The sequence below is a fragment of the Phyllostomus discolor genome, chromosome 2 (assembly GCF_004126475.2).
Source record: "Phyllostomus discolor isolate MPI-MPIP mPhyDis1 chromosome 2, mPhyDis1.pri.v3, whole genome shotgun sequence".
Lineage (NCBI taxonomy): Eukaryota > Metazoa > Chordata > Mammalia > Chiroptera > Phyllostomidae > Phyllostomus > Phyllostomus discolor.
The window spans coordinates 5,326,606-5,346,580 of record NC_040904.2 but is presented as its reverse complement, the minus strand read 5'-3'; the positions used below and the strand labels follow the sequence as shown (position 1 = coordinate 5,346,580).

At 51.9% G+C, this 19,975-nt stretch overlaps 1 protein-coding gene across 2 annotated transcripts in view; it reads right to left on the bottom strand.

Annotated features, from left to right (window-relative positions):
• KCNJ15 (potassium inwardly rectifying channel subfamily J member 15) overlaps positions 1–19,435 on the bottom strand; it is a 44,135-nt gene extending 24,700 nt beyond the window's left edge. For both annotated transcript variants that reach the window (XM_036017434.1, XM_036017433.1), the window contains exon 1: positions 19,208–19,435. The gene's annotated coding sequence lies outside the window, so the exon portion shown is untranslated. The remainder of the gene's footprint in view (positions 1–19,207) is intronic.
• Positions 19,436–19,975: the final 540 nt, after the last annotated feature.

Sequence of the window (19,975 nt, the reverse complement as noted above, 5' to 3'; positions counted from 1 at the left end):
GGTACGTGGTCCTGGCCCTCAAAAATATACCATCCAGTAGAAGAGATGACACATGCATGAACTGTTATTTACTAAACAGAATAGACTCCCTCGTATCTAAACACTATGTCATGGACACTTCCATACCTCTTAGCACAAAACTGAATGATAATCATTGCTTCATGCTTTCTCTCGTTCTACAAGAGTGTACGCTGGGTAAAGGCAGGGACCGTGTCTCATTCTACTCTATATTTCTGTATACGACAGACTTCTCAGCTCATGTGTATGAATGTGATATATGGAAACATATTAAGGAATTCCAGGAGGAGGGTCAGTTCTCTCCAGCTGGAAGAATCACAAAGGTCTTCAAGAATTTGGGAAGAAGAAATAGTGGGAGGACAATTGCCTGCAAGAGGAACTGCCCACACAAAAGTACGGGGTGGCAGATAACGTACTTCCCTGAGTACTCTCATTTGGTGGGGTCATAGCGTGCATCAATGATCCTCCCCCATGGCTGCTTGTCAGAAACCGGGGGACTTTAACATGCCCAAATGTTACGGCCCATTGAATCAGAATCGCCAGTGGGGCAAGGAGAGGTATATATGAGTAGGAACCTGAGTTTTGGTGCTTTTTTAAAGCTCCCCATTTGCTCCTAAGGTGTGTCCATGGTTGAGGGTCTCTGCAGTACCTCAAGAAAGTTAGTGTGAGGCTGCACTGAGAGCTAGACTGGCAATTGATATTAAACGGCCCTGGAAATAAAACTGAAAATTTGATCTTTCAACAGGAAGCAGCAGCCAGGCTCTGCTAGCCAGACAGATGGAGACAAGGAGAGTAGCTACAGAAAGATAACTTAGGAGGCTTCTGAATTCACCCAAGCAACACATGAACTTGGGGACATCTCCAGCTTGGGTTACCGCCAGGTGTGATCCGTGCCCCTATTGGAAGTGAAGTGGTAATGGGGGAACCGGAGCTGAGAGACCTCGAGGGTTTGGGGCCTCGATGAAGGGGAAGACTGGGATGAGAAGCAGAGGGTATTGAAGACATTGCAATGACATTGACTCTGAGCCCACCCACTTTGAGGTGCCTGTTTCTAGGAAGTAAATAGGGAGATGGCGATGGAGATTTGGAAGTCGCTGCACAGGAAGTAGAAGTTGACCAAAGATGAGTCAATGAGATTTATGTTAAAAAAAAAAAAAAAACAGGGCCCTGGCTGGCATAGCTCAGTGGATTGAGCGCGGGCTGGGAACCAAAGTATCCCAGGTTCGATTCCCAGCCAGGGCACATTCCTGGGTTGCAGGCCATAACCCCCAGCAACCACACATTGATGTTTCTCTCCCTCTCTCTCTCTCTCTCTCTTCCTCCCTCCCTCCCTTCCCTCTCTAAAAATAAGTAAAAAAAAATAAAATCTTTAAAAAAAATAGGAAGAGAAGAAAGCAGCTGAGAGCAGATATTTGGAGAGAAGGAGAAAAGATTCTCTAGCAAAGAAGCTCGCAAGAGAGCAGCCAGAGGGTTGAAAGGCATGTAAAGTCATCAGAGCAGAGAGCTAGGGAGGCAAGATTTAAAAAAAGGGGACAGGACGTAGAGGTCAAAGGTCTGAGGGTGGACCAGGAGGCACTGAGTCTCCCGGGGAGGTTAGGTCCGTGGAAGGAAAGCGACACCTGTTTGCATAAGGCGGGAGGGAAGGAGCAGGGGTGTGTTTACTGCACATGTGTCTGCTGAACACCTGCTCTCGCCCCGACTGGTCCAGTCCCCGGGGACTCAGCGGTGCAGTCCGAGCGCTCGCTGTCATGAAGCGTGTGTTCCTGTCGCGGGGAAGGAGAAGAAAGAGAAAAAAGGGCTGGGAAAACCGTGAGCCGCAGAGGGTGAAAATTCAGGAACCGCGCTGTGTCCGGGGGACGGGGGTCCTTGGGTGTAAGGGGAAGGGGCTGAAGGACGTGAAACGAACCCGAGTCAGCACTGGAGAAGCGTGTTAGGGAGGCAGTGGGGAAGGAAGATGGGAGCTCAGCCAGCTGCGAGGGCCCTGCACAGGCTCCCAGGCACGAACGGGCACCTTCAGGTACGCCCATCCTGACTTTGCCAAGGCGGGGCGGCCTGGGAACCCTGCCGGAGCAAGGAAGAGGTGGACCGCCCAGAGCTGGGGGTTGGCAAGGGCGCCGGGGGGGTAATAGGTTGCCGGGACCGGGGATCACAAATACCACCTTAGAAGCATCAACACTCGAAAACCACAGAATATAAACGCTCAAGGTCACAGCACACTCATCCGCTCATGGAGTCTATGCAGTCACCGAGCACGTTAAGAAGCCTGCTCACTCTGCCATCTAGTTTGAGAAGAGCTGTAATTTAGCATCGCTGGGTATCAATTAGTCCTGTTTTCCTCATCTGTGAAATGAGAGGGTTGGGCAACATGACCTCAAGGTTCTGTTCCAGCATGGTCCGCGGCGAACGTCAGAGAGCACGTGAAGTTCTGGGAATTAATTTATTCTTCAGCATTTACATCAAGTGTTTAACTGTCGGCGTTTGAAACTCGGCTGAGAGATAATGCCACTCGGTTAGGCTGGTGTGCACAGAGTCCTTCGTTGTATGAACCAGCCTGGTTTTAAAATGCATTGTCCCGTGGAAATGCACGGTATAAATTTTGGTAGCAGCAACCTCAGGTGTCATGGGTAATTGAATAGGGTAATTGACAGGTCATTGATAGAACGTTGAAACAGATCAGCTAGAATGATCAGAGATGAACAGGTTCTCATACTTACAAGCTGGGGAAATTGCTTTGTGACTTTTGGGAGAAAAGGGAGAGATATTGGTTAAAGCATATAAAGAAAGAAGAAGAAAAGGAAGGAAGGGAGGGAGGGAGGGAGGAAGAAAGGAAGAAGTTTTTCAAGTATTAAGGTGGTCGTAGATAGGAATATCAAATACTTAAGCAAATATGCCTCGCCTCACAGAGCCCACATTAATTTAGAGCGATATAAGTGGGATCTCTTTTATCACGCTCAAAAACTGTGAGGAAGAGTTAATGAGGCCTTGGGTAGATCCTGAAACCCTACGATAAAATGTGGTTGGCGGACAGTCAGGGAAGATGAACAGTTATCTGCTGTCCTTTAATCATTTAAGGATCGTATCACTTCTCGCATGCAACGAGATTTGTAACACTACACAAAATCTCGAAGGAAATAAACCGAAGTATCTCGGCTTTTTCAGAGAGTGAACTTGTCCTCAGCTTGTCATGGAGATCATGGTCTGTCAGACTCAAATCTCGGCTCTAATTCAACAGGTTAATTTATTTGTAAATTTAATCTGAATGAGCAAATAATGGCTATGTTTACAAGTTTGTTTGAGGCATTGTTATTAGTTTTCTACCCCAAGCTTTGCTTATGCAAATGAACTGAGGTTTCAGGCCTTACAGTCAGGGCACAGGTGCTAACCACTCTTCTCCTTACAAAGGCAGAACCCTATTTTATTTGCAGTCTCACTGAGTACTGCTTGGTGATTTTTAAGCAGTTTCACACGCAGGAGTTTTCTTCAAATCAGTACAATACCTACTCACTGAAAATAAAAAGAGTGAAGAGCAGGGAAGAGGTTGTGCCTGAGATTAAAATGAATCTCTTTGGCTGAACCTTCTAGAAAGCCCTGGCCCTTTGAGGTTTGGGTGTTTTGTGCTCCCTTTCCTAGTTGATCAGTGGCCAGCCCTCTGGGGGGGGGGGGGGTCTTACCTTAAATCCAGGTGTTGCAGCCCAGCCCAGCCTAAGAGCCCAGAGGTCTGGGGAAATGAGGGAGGGGCTTAGCTCTGAAGGAGGAAGCCTGGGCTGCTGGGAGGGCGTGTGTGCGGCCCACACCTATTGGCCAGTGCTTATGTGACTGACAGCTGAGAGAGAGAGTGGGCAAGATCAAGCCCTGCACCCCAGGAGGCAGAGCTGGGCATTCCAGCATCCCTCGCCCACCTCCAAGGACACAGCTCCCCGAGCCTCCGGGGCCTGCAGCACAGAACCTGGGTTTTTATGGGCGAAAGGCAGCCCCCTCGAGTCAAAAGGTATATCTGATGGAACCCCAGGTTTTTTAACAGCTCTTGGCAACAAACACTGCTATGCAGAACCACCACCTCTGGGCCACCAGGCCCAGAAGGCTACATAGCATATTGTCATCCTTCCAAGGTGCCTGGGGACCCCAGGAGCTCTTCCCTGCTCTCACATTCTCTCCAGAGGGGACGGTCTGATGGACCCCGCACTGCAGCAGTTCGTGGAGCTGCTGTGGTCCTCACACAGCGTGTCACGGCCCGGCTGGGTGCGGGGCCACAGGCTCCACGGCTTGTTTCTAAACCACCAGGCTCCGAAGCAGCCCCTTGCGGCGGGTAATCGTTACAAACACCTGGTTAGTGGAGCCTCATAGCATCATCACACTAAATGAACGAAGTCAGACAGAAAAGGCCAAGAACCATATGATTTCACTCATGTGAGACATAAAACAGAAAGCAACAAACAGACGCACAGACAGATTCATGGACACAGACAACAGTGCGGTGGTTGCCAGAGGGAAGAGGGATGAGAAGGATGATGAAGAGTGTAAAGGGGTCAAATATATGGCGATGGACGGAAACGAGATTTGGGTGGCGAGCCCCCAATGTTACCTACAGATGTTGTATTATAGAATTGTATACCCGAAACTCACATAATGGTATTAACTAATGTTTCACTTTAAACAATAAATTTCATTTAAAAAAAACTATAGCCCTGGCTGGCATAGCTCAGTGGATTGAGCTCGGGCTGCGAACCAAAGTATCGCAGGTTCGATTCCCAGCCAGGGTACACGCTTAGGTTGCAGGCCATAACCCCCAGCAACTGCACATTGATGTTTCTCTCTCTCTCTCTCTGTCTCCCTCCCTTCCCTCTCTAAAAGTGAATAAATAAAAAATCTTTAAAAAAATTTTTTTAAAACTATAGACCCCAAACCCTAACCCTAAAACCTAAACCCAAACCTATCCCTAACCCTAAACCTAACTCAATCCTAACTCTAAAAACAACACAAACCCTAATCTAGACCCCAAGTACTAACCCTGACCCTAACACTAACACTCAACTAGACCCCAAAATTTAACCCCTACTCTAACCCCTACCCCTGAAACTGCAACCCTTAACCTCAATCCTAACCCTCTGACTCTAACCCTAAAAAGTAAAAGCAAACAGACAAACAAATGGGAACAACCTAGAAACCTCTCAGGACATTGGGTGGATCTCGTGCACCTTGCTTTCAAGGACCTGCTGGTGCATTTCTGCAAACCTCTCTTCCCGCGGCCCCCGCCCAGGACTCGGGCCACCTGCACGGAATCGCAGTGACCCTGACCGGCCGGCAGGGCTCGGCGGATCATAGGGCGCCAGCAGTACAGCGAACAGGCTCACCGCTTTCGGTTAGAAAATTACTAAGATGCCACTCAGCTCCGCTCCCCGAGGATTTCCCTTGCACGACCGCCCCTCAGATGAGAGAGCTCAAGGAAGAAGTGCCAGTAGTTCAGGGGAAGTGCACACCTACGCCTTTCCTACACTTGCACGTGTTTAACCCAGAGTCTGTTTCTCCCCACTCACGCCTCTGTTTCCCAGCGATGAGACACTTCAGCTGTATCGCTTCCCCCTGAGTTTTGGTTCATCTTTTCCTCCTTCGATTCCACCTGGGCCCGGGGAGGAGCCCCCAAGGGCAGCTGCAGGACAAGCTCCTGCACGTGCTGTGAAATCTCAAGGGGGTCTCACGCTCCCTCCCGGTGGTTTTGCCACTAAGAGGACTGGGAAGGAAAAGGTTCCTTCGGCTAAGACCCCCGTGGCTTTCTGGCGCCCACGGGCCCGTCTCTGCGGCTGGGAGCAGGCTGCTGCGCAGAGATGCCTTTGGCTGTTGGGGAAACCGAGCCATAAACATACCCGCCACATTTAAAAAGTTTACGATGCGTGTGGCATATGTGGAATTATATGTGACCCGGGTGAAACAGGTAGTTACACACTTGGACACGAACGTGCATATAAACCTTTATGGCCTATTCCCATACAGCAGAGAAGCGGGGATGGAGGGCTGTCTCGGTCCTGCCGCAAGCACACGGGAGGAGCGAGCCGTCAAGTGTCGGAGAGACACGGAGGAGACACCCACGCCAGTCACTGGGCGGAAGAAGCCAAGTGACTGCAAGGGCTGCTCACTACACGATTCCAGCTGCACAACGTTCCGGAAAAGACAAGACTAGGGGGTGGGAAAAGACTCGTGGTTGCCAGGGGTGGAGGGAGGGATGCGTCAGGAAAGCACAGGGGGGCTTCGGGGCAACAGAACTACCCCGTGTGACATGGTATCAGTGGACACATGTCACTGCACGTTTGTCCAGACCTACAAAACGCGCAACACCAGGAGGGAACCCTAATGCAACCTATGGGCTCCGGGTGGTTATAATGTGTCAATGCAGATTCCTTCTTGGTAATAAAAAAAAAAAGTCCCCCTCTGGCGTGTGATGTTGAGAACGGAGGGGGCCGTACCTGTGGGCTGGAGGCTGTCCCTGTCTAACGCAAGGGGAGCTTTGTTACCTCCCTTCTCCAAAAGGAGGACACTGAACACCAGGGAGGTGAGATCACTTGTCGCAAGTCACCTGCCCGGTCACCTTCGGTGGATCTTGATCCCAGCTTTCCGGCGTTTCGGTAACTTGCCCCCTAGAGCTGCAACCAGGAGACCTGATTTCTCAATATTTTATGTTTACTTTTAGAGCAATTTTAGGCTTGCACCAAAATTGGTAGGAAAATACAGGAATTTCCGTGGATCCCCTGCCCTGCCCCACAGAGATCTGATCTGGGTTCAAATCTCAGGTCTCCTGGTTGCAGCTCTAGGGGGCAAGTTACTGAAGCATTAGAAAGCTGGTATCAGGATCCACCTAAGGTGACCAGGTCGGTGACTTGCGACAAGTGATTTCACCTCCCTGGCGTCCAGTGTCCTCCTTTTGGAGAAGGGAGGTAACAAAGCTCCCCTTGTATTAGACAGGGGATCTAAACAGTGAGCTGGAAGCACCCCGCTCAAAGTGCACAGCTGGACTCAGCCAAGGGTGGCCGGCTCTCACTCAGCCACAGGCCGCATGCTCTCAGCGGCCTAGGGGCTTGTCATGGGATCAGGGAGGGAGGTGGCAGCCGCACTGAACGCACGTTCACTTGGGGACATGGTAGATGAGTTCCTCGTGGCACGGACGTGTGAGGGGTTTGGTGCAGCCTGGAGACATGGAATTCAGGGAGCGAGGAAGTGGTCAGACTCCGGGAGGGAGAGAAAGCTGAGCCTGACAGGCCCCCAGGGGGCTTGAGGGCGGATAATGAGACTCTGAGAGGGAAAGGAAAGAAAGGAAGGCTTCCAGGAAAGAGACCACACAGGCAAAGGCAGCGAGGTGGGGACGAACCCAGAACAACGGAACAGGGGCCCTTGGCGGGGAGGAGGGAGAGGAGTGTGGGTAATTGAGGTCGAGCGATGGAGAGCCTTGGCCGCCAGCAGGTCCTCCAGCCCACAGCTCCAGGAAGCCCAGAGAGATGCTTATGCTAATGAGGTTCCCTAGATGCAGTTAAGCCTGCTACTAATTGTCAGCATCCCCGAGTCCCAGGACACCTGGTGCCAAATTGACCCTCTGTCCCTCTTCTCTGGTTTCAGAGAGCGCTGCGGTTTCTTGGTTTCTTTCCATACCAGCCTGCGCAGTGTGCACTCAGTTTATAGTTTACGGGGATCTCTCCCACACCCTTATATGTTTTCCAGTGGAGTCTGTACTTTTTCCTAGACCCACCCGAATTCCAGAGCATGGTTCACTTGTATGCCAAGTTCACGGTCTTTCTCTTTGTCACTCTCCTCGCCTTACAAAACCAGGGAGAAAGTTAGCATTGCAATGCTCCTATGTGTTTTTAACACGTAGGACCCCCCCCGCCCCCAAATAATTACCAGGTTAATGATGCCTGGTCCGGTTTCCAGGGAGGACAGCAGACATTTCTAGAAGCAAACCCAGGAAAGGAGCGCTCCCAGTCCAAACTGCTGTTCAAGTTTGAGGTGCTAGCTACAGGAGCATAATCCCTTTTATAAGTTAGAAAAAAATTAAGCCCTGGCTGGTGTAGCTCAGTGGATTGAGCATGCGCTGCGAACCAAAGTGTCGCAGGTTCGATTCCCAGTCAGGGTACATGCCTGGGTTGCAGGCCACGACCCCCCAGCAACTGCACATTGATGTTTATCTCTCTCTCTCTCTCTCTCTCTCTCTATCTCTCTCTCTATCTCCCTCCCTTCCCTCTCTAAAAATAAATAAATAAAATCTTTAAAAAAAAATTAAAAAGTTACTTCAACATTTTTGTAAAGGTGGTGACTTAGCCTGTGGAATTCTATATTTCTTTATAAAGTTTTTTTCTTAATGAAACCTTATACAAAGGGAAAGTTGAATCATGCTTGGTCCTTCTGAGAATGCTCGTTCCCTGCTGATCCGTAGAAGACAGAGGCAGCCTCCCCAACCCCGTCACAGAAGTTGTTTCATGTCACTCTCCTGGGGTCCCCGCCAGTGGAATTTCCCCAGGTTGACAGATGAGAAACTAAGACGCTGGGTGACTGGCAGGAGCAGCGCACAGCCTCTGAGCGAGCCTGACCCCCAACTTTCTCTCCTAAGTCTGACCTTTTGTGGTCCTCCCCAGCGGCCGCCTTAGGGAAAAGCCTGTGCGCCCCTCGGTGTGGGGCACACGGTGACACGGGTGGGAGCCTACAGCGGAGAACGAGAGGACCGACCTCTGCTGAGTTGTTCCCCACACGTCTCGCCGGGTGCTGAGACCCCGAGGCCCGGCACGTCACGGCACCTCACCCAAGGGTGCCGTGGCTGTGCAAGGTGCTCTGCAAGGAGTTTGCGCACCTGGAAATTGCATCCGGGAAGGTCCGATTGCAAAATTACCAGCCAGGGGATTTTTCTCACTGCCCTTTCATCCTTTTCCCGTTTTTCTGTAGGGCTTCAAGAATTCTTATCAGATATTTATAGTCTTTTATCCAGAAGTTTCCAAAATATTAATTATTTGATTTTCATTATTTTGCTAAGAAAATGAAGGCTGCAATTCTTATAACCCACCTCCATATTTTTCAGAAGGACTATACTGTAACACTTCGGTTTTGCTGAAGTTTAACTCCCTCACTGTGTAGCACCGAGACACCACAAGATCGTCTCAGCAAAACAAACTTTAATCTGTAAGCATGAAGCCAGCAGCGACACATGGGTCCGAGGGAGTTGGGTCGCCCGCTCATTCACCAACCCCCCCCCCCCGCCCCATCCTACGACGATCTTTGTTGGATCCTGTGTTTGTGTTCGAAAGGTTGCTGCACTTACGAAAGAATGGAGAGCCTTGCTTTAATCATTGCTGCAATTAGCAAATTTGGACACTGTGCTCTCTCCCCCCTTCTTATGGAAACACATTCAAGAATGCGCTTGTAGTTAATCCAGACCTACTCAGACCACGGAAGCACGCAGCTTGTAAAATCCAGGTATGTGCCCTGGCAATCCAGGAAGATTCCTGAGTTGCTGGAACCTTCCTTTGGAAACACAGGTACCCGCCCCTCCCTGTTGAGCACATCCTTGTAAAATCATGATACATGCTAATTTATTGAGTAACTTGATTGCTTTTAAGGGAGGAAGCGGTCAATTAGCCACACTCAGAATAGGAAATAGAGGAAAAGGGACATTGGTGGCAAGCAGGCTGAGAAGGAGACTTTCTCCAGACCTCTGGGACCCTGACTTGGAGGTCAAACACTAATTCTTGATCCTTCTGACTTTTCGTTGGAAGAGTAAGTTGGGAGGGGGCTCCCAGGCCCTCCTGCGCCATCTTTTCCTGTCGTCGCCTTCGGACTCTCCACAGCTCCTTTCCTCCAGCTCCCAAACACACCCTTTCCCTCCTCTGACGCAGGAGTGGAGGGTGGTCTCCTTGGTAACCACCTTTTGTTCAGAGAACTCCCACCGTCAGCTGCGGCTGGGTTAGAAGGCTCTTTGGCCTCTATCTGCTTCTCTGAGGATTCATTTTCTTTCTTCCTGGGGGGCGTGGTCTCTTCCCCCTCCCTTGTCCCCACAACTGCATCCCCCCCGGGTCTTCACTCATCCTTTCATTTCTCTTCACGCCCCCTCTCAGCATCCTCTGTCTGACCCTCACGGCTGTTCCTGGATAGGATGTGCGGGTCACCCCATCACTTCACAGTTCATCCATGTGTCAGCACCTCCCGGGCCTTCTCCCCTGCAGGACCACCCAGAACTGACTCGTCCAGAGCAGAGCTCAGATTATTCTCCTGAATCCGGTCCCTTCTCCGGAGCCTGGGCTCCAAACGCCGGCATCCCGGTTTCCCACCTGTCTATCTATCTTTAGCTCCTCCTCTCCCCACTAACCCGGGGCCAGCCCAGAGTGTCCGCCTCTTCGATGCTTCTCGCACAGTGTGTCCCTGTCCCTCCCTCGTGCCTCTGCGTTGCTGCCCCTCTTTGTCCCTCTGACCTGGCCTCTGAAAATACAGACCCCGCCAGTGCCTTGGCCCACCCTGTCTGGCTGATGTCTAAAGAGCAGCTCAGAACCCACAGTGCCCACAACCTTCCGTGAAGCCCAGACACTCCTTCCCAGGCAGCCTGTCCTTGCATCTCCCCTCCCAAGGCGCAACACAGCAGGCTGTGGCCTTTAGAGACCGGTGACCTCGCTTCAGAGCCCAGCTTCTCAGCCCTTTGGAAGCCTGAGACTGTAGCCCAGTTGACTGCCTCTAAACCGTGGCTGCTCAGAAAGCCTACGGGATAGGGGACTATCGTGCGGATCAAGGAGCAGCTAGAAAGACCTGGCCTGCGGTGAGCACGCCGCAGTGTGGGCCACAGGCCTCCTCGCAGCCAGCGCCCTCCCTCTGCCACTCTGTTCCTGCAGTGTGCTCAGCTCCTCTGTGCACCGCAGCTCCTGCGCTCGTCTCCACCGGGGCACCCTTGTGCCTGTGTCCTCCTGCCCACAGACGGCTCCTCCTTCCCAGGACAACTTCTGAAGTCCTGCCCATTTTTCCAGGTCCTCTCAGGTGCCCCTGGGCCTCTCCTGACTGTCCTGCAGGGGTCTGGTCTTTCCTTCTTGGCTGTCCCCAGCGCTCTGTGAAGACCTCACGTCCCCCTCCCCACGCTCCCCTGGCACCAGAGCCGTCCTTGTGCTGGAATATTTATTTTTACTATTTCTCCCGTTCTGCTTCCATCCACGCCTGGTCTTCTCTACCCGTTATCTTCTGGGCATTACTGAGGGTCAGAAGATGACCATCCAGATCGTCATGAGGGTTGATTAAAAAGCTCATTAAACAGACATTTCTGTCGACCGTGGGGCTAGTAAGTCATAGACTAGGGTTTTTTGGGTTTTTTTTTTCAGATCTTGAAAACTAAACAAAGCGCTGTGCAAAAAGCACAGTGTAGAGAACGTTCGCAGGATATTGGAGCAAACAAGTTAATATCCGTAATTATAAATCTTGTGTTTGGATATGCACACCCCGTGCCGCCTCCCACTCGGGAACACCCGGGAGTGGGGCTGGGCCGCTCCCGGGTGGAATGAGACGCATGTGATTGCAATCACAGGAAAGTGGCCCCTGTGAGCCTTAGCCCTATAATATTTCACCTTTAAAATGGGCAAATCTTAGAAAATCCTCAACTTAAAATGTAAAACACATTGAGAGCCAGACACATTTGCTGCCGCGGGTATGCTGATGCAGGCCGTGTCTGAGCAGGGCACCCGAGGGAGATGGAAGCGATGGGCCCCCCCCACTGCCCGCCCCCTGGAAGGGCCACACCGTGGGTCCCACCCCTCCCTGCACCCCACGGCTGCCACAGCTCCTCCTCTCTTTCCTTCCCCTTGGAGGGATTCCCTCCCCCTCTATTTTCTTCCCCGGGGTCAAACTTTGAGTGCACGCGCCCACACCGAACCCTGCCGGCTCAGCATTTACTTCTCTGTTTTATTTCGGTTTCCTTCTTTCCAGAATCCTCGGCGTGTTTCCTATTTTCCCTCTATGGGGCTTACACAGCCCCTCTATTGTCGCTACGTGGTCCCCTGTTTCTTCTCACTCATAAAAACATGTCTCCCTCCTCCATCACCTCATGTGAGCCGTTCCAGCGGCCGATCCATCACTCTGGAATGTTCACCACGGGAGAACATGCCCCCGTTAGGGGGTTTTTAGCTAGATGTAATTTTCAAAACACTTCAGATGGGAAGTTCTGTGTTGTGCGTTTGCAGGATAGGGTGGAATCAGGTCATGATTCAACGGAAGATGTAGCTATAAAAAAGTGTGCCTTCTTGTTCGTGCACATTGATTCAACGAGCATCGCCTGCGGGGTTGCTGGGGTCCGGCTTAGGGAATAAAGAGGTAGAGTCAGGTAGACTCTCTATGACCCTTGAGCTTGCAACCCAGTAGCACGCAGAGGGAAACAGGTCACTGGGAGGTAGAGCCAGGTGGGGTGAACCGGCTGCGTCCAGGCTGGCGAGGGAGTTCCAGGGAAGGCTCCCAGCCCGGGGCTGGAGGACATCGGTGTTCCCCCGGTGCTGGTGCTGGAGCCAACGGAGAAGTGTATAATCCCACGTATAGACGATGCAGTGATACACACAGAGACGGAAAGAAAACAAGCCGGTCCCGAGAGCAGAATGGGCCCTGTCTTCCACAGTGCCTGGCGCAGGTAGGAGGAGATTCGAGGCGCGCCTGAAACCCCAGGTCAGACAGGAAGCATATGGAAAACCTACACTCAATTCTGAAGTCACACATAAGATGCTGCTGCTGTGGGTCTGTGTGCCCTTCATGTGTGATTCTTGCACACAGGCAAAAATCATATAAGCCAGTGGTTTTTATCAAGTTGCCTCTTGGAGGCCTAACCTTATCTTTCTTTTAATTCACATTATGTTCGTGTGGCTTACAATGTGCATTCTATTTGCGTGACGGCACCTGGAGAGGTCTTTGGAAACTCACCTAACCTTTTCTTGGAATAAGGTAGAGTTAAAGGAAAAACAGACAAAACGTAAATAAATCTGGGGAGCTAACTGTTTGCAGCCTCTTCGCAATCCCAGGGGCTGGCCAGTCCCGTGCAGGGGTTGCTAGGGCACACAGGTGAGCTGACAGCCTAGTGGGGCAGGGACGTCAGAGCGTGTCCTCCCTCGGAGCACATGACATCTCGTCACCCGCACCAGCCATTGTCTACAAAAGCGTCCCCCGTGGGGCTGCATGACGTGCTGGCCAGAGGAGTGAGTGGCAGTTGCAAGGAGGTAGATAAGAGGGGGACACCGTTCTGTGGCCCAGCATGGTTGCATGGCTGAGAATTCAAAGCTAAAGGACGTCTTTGCCGCAGAACTTCTAATAAGGTGACGACGACCGTGAAGTTCCGAGAGGGAACCACAGATGATGATGGTGACGGGTTTCCCGAACCCATCTGAATACAGATCCCCCTGCTTCCTGCAGAGCAAGAATGGCACAAAACCCTCTCCAGGACTCCTGGCGTGCCGGCAGAGCCTCCCAGAAGAGAGGAGGCTTTACTGTCAGACGGGGTTGGGTGTCAGAACTCCCCTCCTGCCCTCCAGCTGGGGGGACTGCTCCTGCCCCCAGGCCCCGAGGCTGGAAGCATAGGGCCCTCCTCAAAGGGATTGTCCCGCATTCCCTAGGACACAGAGTCCCCAAGGCACTGGAACTGTCCCCTCCCCTCTCCTTCCCCAGGCAGCTTTGTCCTGCCCGGGGAAGCCAGCCGTGCATTAGCCCACAGGGGCCCTGTGGGGGGTGGGGCCAGAAGCTGGAACCCTGGGAATTTCTTAATCAGATTATCGTAGCCTGCCAGTTGCCAAGAATCGAGTCATGTGACTTAACGCTGAGGTCCTTTGCTCAAGAGCAGTAGTAACATCAGTGTCACTATGACAGCACTTTTTAAAAACACTGTCTAGAGAGCGATTTGGGGGGACCCTCGGTCTTTAATATGGCCCTGAGATGAAAATTGGAGAGTTCAAATTTCTTCACTAGGACAAAACATTCCAAATAAAGCACCATTGTGTTGTGACGTTGTTGACAATGGAATATTCTCTCTGTACCTGCACGGTCGGTTTCAGCATGAATGTTCTGGCTAAATGCACACCCGCACGCCCATTGTCACGTGTACGTATGTGTCTGTGGGCGATGAAGCTCACAGTCTGTTTACACACACATTTTTCCCCTGGATTTTTGAAAATACAAAGAAGTCAGGGTGGGCCCTTGTGCCTTGGTATTCAGACAATTCTAAACAAAGGAGTCAGGTGCTCCGGTGCTCTGGCATTTTCCGTGACTCCCAGCAGGTATGTGGGGGTGTGGTTGGTAGGAAGGGTGCAGGTGACGTCAAATTGCATGATGTTTCAAAGCAGAAGGCCAACTTCCCCTGGACTCTCAACGGGTAGGAGCAGACCCCCAGGGTAACTCAGGAAGTCAGAAAGCCAGCTTCGGGGAGCCGACCTTGTGTGCTTTGGCAAACAGGATCTGGACGGAGCCAGATAGCAATCTGCAAATATTTGAAGACGTAAACACCACTGAGTCAACAGGAGGCCCGGTAGGCCCGAAGTTAGCAAGCATTCTTACCGAGAAAGGACACTCTTCACTGCCCTGGGACCTGGAAGGGGCATTCGTGGGGACCAAGGACGAGGAGGCTATTTCTTGCCATCCACACAGACATTTCCCTGGGCCGAATCCCTGAGTTGCAGGAGAAGCATATTCCTCATGCATTTAATATCCTTTTTACTTCTAGATTCACAACAAACATAGTGTTCTTCAGGTTTTAACTTGGGGCTTTTCAAATGCTAAAAGTGTACCATTCATTTCAGTAACCCTCCTCCCAGCAGCAGAAAAAACAGATTTCATAGTATCTTATCCCGGGGTGTTGCATTGTTAGGAGGACCTAAAAGTTCAGCCTCGGGCAGGAAAAATCTACTTTTCACCCCAACATGCCAATGAAAGAAGAAACATTCTTGGTATTCCCAGATCAATTTTCCAGATATATCACTCACTGGTCATTCAATATGGGTAAGCATGATTATTCACTTATCATTTCTCAGAGTCACTCAGAGAGCAGTAAGCGGCTAGAATGTGTATACATTAATTCAATCGTTCCTTCAAGAAACAAGCGTGGGCCTTTATGGTGAACAGCACAGAATGGACTTAACCATGAAGGTAATGAACTCACACGACACGGGTCCCCATGTACACCAGCCTCCTCCAAAGCTTTTAAGCACAAAAAGCTTTGTACTTAATTTTACAGTCATAATGTTTCACTCATTTTCCTTTGAAGAGAGGCCCCAAATTGCATAACCTTCGAGCTCCATGAAACCTTGATCAGCCTCTGGTGCCAGTAACACACAAGGATGTCAGCCCGAGCCCGGGGCAACTTCTACTGAAACAGGATGTGGACTGACACCCACACCCAGCTCCCTGGAGCCTCAGCGCCCCCCGAGAATTGGATCCCTACCTGCCGTGTTCCTCCCCTGACCCACCCTTTTGTCCTCGGATGACCCCACTTAACTAATGGGATCTGTCATCCCAGGGACGTGGTCAGGCCCTGGATGTCACTTCCCTGAATGCGGAGCCCTGGGTGGGGGTGTAAGAGGCCACCTCAGCTCTGTGGCTGGTGCCCCTCCCCTGACGGGAGAGCGGCGGCTCGTCTGGTGCGGACCCTCCGCGTCTGGACTGCTCTGAACTTGACCTGCGGGGACGTGGGGAGGACGACACGGAACTTATTCTGTCGTTGATCCATCCCGGGGTTTCCTCCAGGCGCTCCGACCCGAGGTAGCACGGACATGCTCTTCCGTGCCATTGCTTCCTACAACACATGTTTCTGCCCCCCAAAACCATCAGCTTGTTCGTCTCCTGATGCCGTGAGCGTGACCACCAGGCTGCCCTGGGTCATCTCGGCTGGTGACTAAGATGCCTGGAATTTAGGGGCACGGACTTTCAGGTCTAGAAGCACAGGCTGCGCCCCGGAGCTGGGCTGCCTGCGGACGCCCAGGCCCGTTGGGTTGCAGCGGCCTCGGGTTCCTTAGCTGCTTGGCCTGTGACACCACGGTCCTCGGGGGAGCGAACCCAGGCCCGCAGACGCCACAGGAGGGGCCCTGACCTCATGAAACCAGCAGCACCGGTGGTTCCTTGGCTGCAACGCCCTGGGGATGCGGGAGAACGCCTGTGTGGACTCCAGCTGCGTCACCCCGAGTGCGGGTGAACCCCGAGACCATTTTGCAGAGCGGCTCCCATTTCTCAGACAACTGCTTTCTTGCCTTGCCTTTCATCGGGAATGTCTGTTTGCTCTTTTTTTTTTCATTCCATTTCAAGCAAGTAATACTTATTAAAAAAAAACTCTTTTCCAGAACTTTACTTTTAAGAGTATGTGTGGTTTTCTCTCCCCTGCGCCCTCTGATCTCCCCTCCAGGGTGGGGAGCAGCCTTCCTTTGTGCCTGTCCTGTGGGGGGGTGTGCCACCACCAGGACTGTCACGTCTGTCCTCAAGTCCTCTCCCTGTCTGCACACTGGCCCCCGGGGAAAGCTACCTGAGCAGCAGCAAAGAGCCAGGGGTGCTGGGTCAGTTCTGTCCCCTTCAATGGCACGGCATCCTTGAGGGGCACAGGGCAAGTGAACCGGCCTTGGTTCACGTGGCCCCTCTGCCGTCCAGGCACCCAGCCCTGCCACCCAGCCCAGCCCATGCCCCCCAACCCTTGCCATGGCGCCGGAAGCTGTCCGAGATGAAGGCGAAAGGCAGGCGACGGGGAAGGATGGCTAATGACCTCTGCCTGACCTACCCCCGCACTCACCCCTTAGGAAGTGCCACACTCCCCTTGGCAAGCACAGAGGCTAACACCCATCTTGCCACAGCTCCCTGACTGTTTCTGGAGCAGGGTTCTTTTTACTTCAAAGAAGGGTTAAAACAACACATTTGAAGATACCAGTTGACTCCGGTGGGAAGTGCTTGAACGGTTGTGGGGAAAACCGTAGCTGAATCACTTCTAAATGAAAGCCTGAAGGAAATGACTAGGGAGGGTTATACGCCTTCAACAGTCATGCCAGGGGCCCGTCCTCAGCCGCCGCACGGGGCCACGGCTCCTTCTGGGGGCGGCCCCGTTGGCTCCGAGGCCCTGATGGGCCCACCAGGCAATGTGCAAACGCCTCTGGCCTCCAACCCCATGTGTGCGAGGAAGTCGGCCACTCGTGTCTCTAGCCGATGAGAGGGGGTGCGGCAGGAAAGAATATTTCAAGTACTTGACATTTACTGATGAAGTCCCCAAACGTTTGCCTCTGCTCACTGCCTAAAGCCACATATCGGTGGCTTTGCTTGCACCAAGCACGTCATTGTCATTCAGGTGTGTAATTACACACACACACACACACACACACCCCAGGACAAGAGAGAGCAGCCCTTCCAGGTCCCTCCTTGCAGGCGTGTGCTGCGCTCTGCACGCAGCAGCCAGCAGACCTGCTGTTGTTGGCTGCCCGGGGCTGCTGGTGCGGGCAGGCTGGGGGCTCGCTCTCCCTCTGCCCCCCCCCCCCCACGCCCTGCACACAGGGCTGCCTGCGCTGCTCATAAGTGTGAAGGGAGGAAACTGGGGAAACAGCCCTTTCTATAAAATGACCACAACTGTTGAGGAAGGAAGGGCTGGTAAGAGGGAGGGAGGAACTTTTTCAAAACGTGTTTTCCTTAAGCAACCGGGATCGCAAAATCCAGCGAGGTCTATTTCTATAAAATCCCCAAACGACTCGTGTGTGTGTGTGCGCTGCACTCGGAGGAGAGAGGGCAGCTCCGTTGCTTCCCGAGCATGTCCACACCAGGACCCCCGGCCGTTTGCTCAAACTCGTCCACTTCCCCACCTCGTGGGAGGACTTGCCTGGGGACCTCTGGGTCACCGCTCCCCGTGCGGTCGCTTATTACATTCACAACGAGGGGAGGAAGAACCCCGATAAAAACCACGCCTAGGAAACAGCAGCCCCGGGGAGCTGTGTGTGAGGTGAGTGCTGTGCTGTTCGAGTGGAAGTCTTCCGATTCCCAGCTTTCCCGAAAGGATGGCATTTGGAAAAGGCATTATAGTGGCATTTGGCTCGCTTCTTTGGATACTTCAGGCAGTCTTAAATGGAGAGGTGTTTTCACCCGAGGCTGTTGTTGATCATTACATATTTGTTTAAACATTTACCAGAGTGGACAGATTGGGATAAGATCCGGGGTAAGAGCTGATTGTGCGAATATGATTTTCAGTTTCCAAAAAAAAAGAGCTTTAAGAATCACTTGTAATGTTTTCTTTTTGCAAAGTCTTTCCTTTAGGGCAATTAAAAAAATAAACATTAAGGTAGTTTCCGAAAAGAAGAAATAAATCTTAGCGTTTGGGTTGAGTGTGACAAACTTTGGTCTCTCATTTTCCTAGGTTAAAGATTGCATTGGTTCTGAGTTTCTGAACCTGTGACTTAAAGTAATTGTGAGGTCAAGAAACAACCATTGAACAACGCATTCTTATTTCCTACAGGCAGCTAGATGCGGAAGTGCAGAGAGGAGATAAAAAAAAAAAAACAACTGGTTTCACAGGAGCGATGTAGAAACTTCACCCGGCGTGACATTTATTAGCCGAGACTAGTCTGAGCCCACACGCAATTACACACAGATTATAAAGCGCATTACTCAGGGGTCGTGAGCAAGCTGCTAGCGTCCTCAGAGTCAAAGCTGTTTACATTCCTTATACCTAGTGCGGAAAACTTACATAACTTTTTCTCATGAGGATAGGTAGCAGATTTTTAAATACTCCAGTGAGCTCTCGCCCTGCGGCACCCTGAACCGACTTCTCTGCTGACCCAGGCAGGACAGAGCGGCGCGGGGGAAAGACCCAGAGAACCAGACCGGCACTGACAACCAGGATCACACTCTCCCCGACAGACAGCACGAGCGAGCCACGCAGGGACAGGGGAGCCGGAGCGGCTCTGCCCCCTTGATCTGGATCCCTTACCACCCTCCCCACACACTCACAAAAGGAGACAACATCTGGATAGTGTTTCACAGGCAAGAATAAAGCACTTCTTTTTTTTTTCTCCCTGCCCCATCATGAAGTAAAAAACCCGTTTCCCACATGCAAACAGCACTTGTAAATTCCCCCAGATAAGCTGGGACGTCCTGAATGATTTCAGGGAGTTTGGAAAGAATCACGCTTTCGCCTTTTACCTTGAGAAGGAAGCGTTTCAGAAATATCTCCCACACGCCCCACCAGCGCCGGCTCTGCTCTTACCTGCCTGGCGAGGAGGCTGGCTCCTGGCTGGAGGTGCGCTTCTGGCCGGGCAAAGGAAGGAGCCGTCCCTGCAGGTCGCCCTGGGAGAGATAGGTGTTTGGGTTCCCTCAGAAGGAAGGAGACGCTCTCACTGTTCCCTGTCAGTCAAAAACGAGTTGGTACAAGTTTGAGTAGGATTACCTGAAGGAACTGGAGAGAGAGAGAAGGAGGTTGGAAGGGACTGGGCGGAGGGAGGGAGGGCCGGGGAAGGAGGGAGGGAGGGTAGGAGAGAAAGTGAGAGGGAGGGGGGGAGAGAGAGAGACAGAGAGAGAGAGAGAGAGAGAGAGAGAAAAGAGTCCCTGGTGTCAGCAGTATGTCTTAAGGAAATCTACAGCCCGGCAGAGCATGCTCATGGACGGGAGGTTCAGAGTTTTTCAGACACCTGTATGAAAGAACACTGAAGCCTCTTTAAGGAATGCCAGTTAGTCCTTGAAGAAACTTCAGCCACTCTTCTCAAAGTCTTTTCAAGAGCTCTTTGCCTAAATCAACTACAAATAAATAACCAGATTATTTTTTTCTAATAAATTCTCCTTCACCCCAAGTTCTCTCCCCCTGTCTGCTCCCCAGGCTCCCAATGAAGAGTAACAAAAACCCCTGCCTCCAGGGAAAATCCGTGTCTCAGAGTTCCCTTCTCCTCTGAATGCCCCCGAGCCCGGCCTAAACCGTCCCAGCTCTTTATCGTGTCCCGTGTGCTCTGTCTCAGAGCTCCGCCGCACCTGTCTTGGTCAC